Source organism: Cygnus olor, chromosome 2 (genome assembly GCF_009769625.2).
Source record: "Cygnus olor isolate bCygOlo1 chromosome 2, bCygOlo1.pri.v2, whole genome shotgun sequence".
Taxonomy (NCBI): domain Eukaryota; kingdom Metazoa; phylum Chordata; class Aves; order Anseriformes; family Anatidae; genus Cygnus; species Cygnus olor.
This window is the reverse complement of record NC_049170.1, coordinates 29,101,379-29,104,211: the sequence shown is the minus strand read 5'-3', so window position 1 is coordinate 29,104,211 and position 2,833 is coordinate 29,101,379.

The window sequence follows — 2,833 nt, the reverse complement described above, 5'->3', positions numbered from 1 at the left end:
TAAGAAACAGAAGAGCATGAGAAATAGAAACACTCTGACTTCAAGTCATTAGAGAAAAATGTAAAAGGAAAGCAAAGGTTGTCATTACCTTAAGGACACATCTTGCTATTTTTACTAGAGAAATTTAATATAGTTTAGTAAGATCATTTCATTTGAAAAAAAAAAAAATCCTAAATTGACCAAATCCATACTATACATAAAACAATGTGACGACAGAAAAAAAATCAACAATGATATTTGATGTAGGAAATATTTAAAATATGCATTACCATAAGCAAGGCTTTTTATCTATATCAGGATGGCAGATGGTGTGTCACATGGATAACCAATTGAACTAATCTTGTTCAGTTAACACACCACACTAGAAATATGTTCAATAAGGACACATTAATAACGAACTTGCTAATGCTATTAAATATATATATATATATATACTGAGCAGGCATGGTAAAGAATCGTATAGGCTAGTTACTGAAAGTAGTAAAATTCTGACCAACTGGAACAAAAAAGTGCCTGGAGTGAGCTAAAGAGTGACTAGAAGTCACTGTAAAAAACTGCAGGATAGCAGTGGGGGACAAATAAGAGCAAGGAAAAATATGTCATAAAGCAATGAACCACAACAAGATCTGATATGATCAAAGGCATATCAAAGCATGTGCTGTGAGGCTTCTCTGCCCCAAGAGCAGAGCAGATTTCAAAATAATTTATATTTGCAATAATAAATAGTGAAATAGTACCTTGAACTATAAAACCAAAGAGCTGGGGAAGACAGGGACAGCATATGCAAAGCATTACTTGCCAAGTAGTAGCACAGCATCTCCTTTTAGGAAACAGCTGACTAGCGAAAGATTCTAATGGGAAGGAAATTTGAAATGAATGTTTGCAGAACAACAACAAAAATGCCTCTTTTTATAACATCCAGGAGGGATTTCTTGCATTTACACTATCAAGTCAAGTATCATTTGGCTCAGCACTTGCTGGGCAAGCACTTGTATGTCAGCCACTGTATCTAGTGGACTTAGATGGCTTTTTCTTCCATGAAAGCGACCAATTTGCTTTTGAATTTATGTTGCCTCCTAGCATCCACTGCTCTTCTAATGATTCCAGGGTGCATGAGTAGGAAGCAGATCCAAGGTATGTCTAGAGCAGGTACCTTTGCTGTATGTTCACAAAAGGCAAGAAGCAGGAGCTCCTGCCTTTTCTTTCCTCACGGTGTGACTCTTCCTCGAGCAGCACAGTGTGCAGATGAAACGTGTCTGCCCACCAACAGCACGGTTGAAAGGGTCTTCTGAGCTGAAGACAGCTAACAGTCTTTTGAAAGGAGGATTTTGAAGGAATGAGAAACAAGAACAGAAGTAAATTCCAGCACATTCAAATACTCAGTGTACACGGAGAATAAGGCAAGCAAAAACATGCAATAGATGTGCATGAAGAGAAAAAAGACTTTGATATATATCCTTGAAAAAGCACCAGGGCAAGAATGCCTGTATCAGAGGAACATGTCCTGAGACAAGCAATCCTGCTAGCCAGGGCTAAGCACCCAAGTCTCTGTCACTAGGCAGTGCCACACTGCTGAGACCAGGCTGTGCAACATTTGCCATTATAACAACTTGTTTCAGTTACTTCTACCTTTATTAACCTTTATATATATATATATTTTTTTTTTTGAAAGCTTCAGGTAAAATCGGATAACATAGATTTTGTCATTAAAACAAACAAACAAAAAAAGGACAATCCTTTTCTTACAAAGCCTTACTGCTTCTCCACTTTGGAGGAGAACTCAACAGGGGAACTGTGTGAGGAGGAACTGACTGTAACATCAAAACCAGCCTTTCTTCAATCTTTCAAATCAGGAAAAATGACAGAGGTTTCAAAACTCTTCATTTCATGCTTGTCTAAGAGACTTCTTTGAACATTGGAAGCTGAACTCCCTCAAGATATCTTTCGCATTGTACATTAAAGAGACAGAAGAACGTTAAGAGGACATATAGGCAAGAGGAAAGATAAATGGAAGGAGGAGGATAAAAATTGAGAAGCAGAAGCAGAGAAGGGAATTGTAACTGTCAACTATCTGAAGTGACCAAAGGTTGGATTCTGTAAGAAAACAATGCCATGAGATTATATACCTCATAGTATTGTAAAATATGTTCATTTTTTGCTTCCATGTATGACTGTATTTTGTTCAGATGCTGAGGTAGATAGGATGCATGTAAGTCTTAATGAGATTAACAGAGATCATAAATAAGTTTTGTTTTACAGGTACTAATACTTCCAGGTGTAAACATGAGCAATATCATCATTTCTCAGACCCACGAGTAAGCTAGGATGTACTCTCCTGGGGTATGGAAAATATTCAGAATTGTTGTACAAAATTAATGAATTAATCATAGTTAAGAAAGACACCCTTGCTTTACAACTAGTGATCTCTGGGAGGAAAAATATTAAAGTAAATGAGAAAAATAAAATCACTTTATCATCTACTCTTCCAAATTTTAAAAGCCAACATGTGTCTCAGTAAGGGCTTTCTCTCTCATAGCTTATCTGCATGGGGTATATCAAACAGTATGATCATAGAGTCTTTTTCTTCATGTCTTTAGTACATTTCTTTAGACAGGAGTTTCATATCAAAGCATGAGGGGGAAAAAAAAAGAGCTAAACTGTTAGAAAGGAATCCTTAAAATGAAAGGACAAGGTTTTAGCAACCTTTTAGCAAAACTTGCTAAATACAGTGCCAAACGCATTGAGTAAAGACAGTTCTTCAGATGAGAATTCAAGAGTCCTAAATCAGAAAGTCTGGCCTAGTATGCAGTGGGACAACAGAGCAACCAAGGAG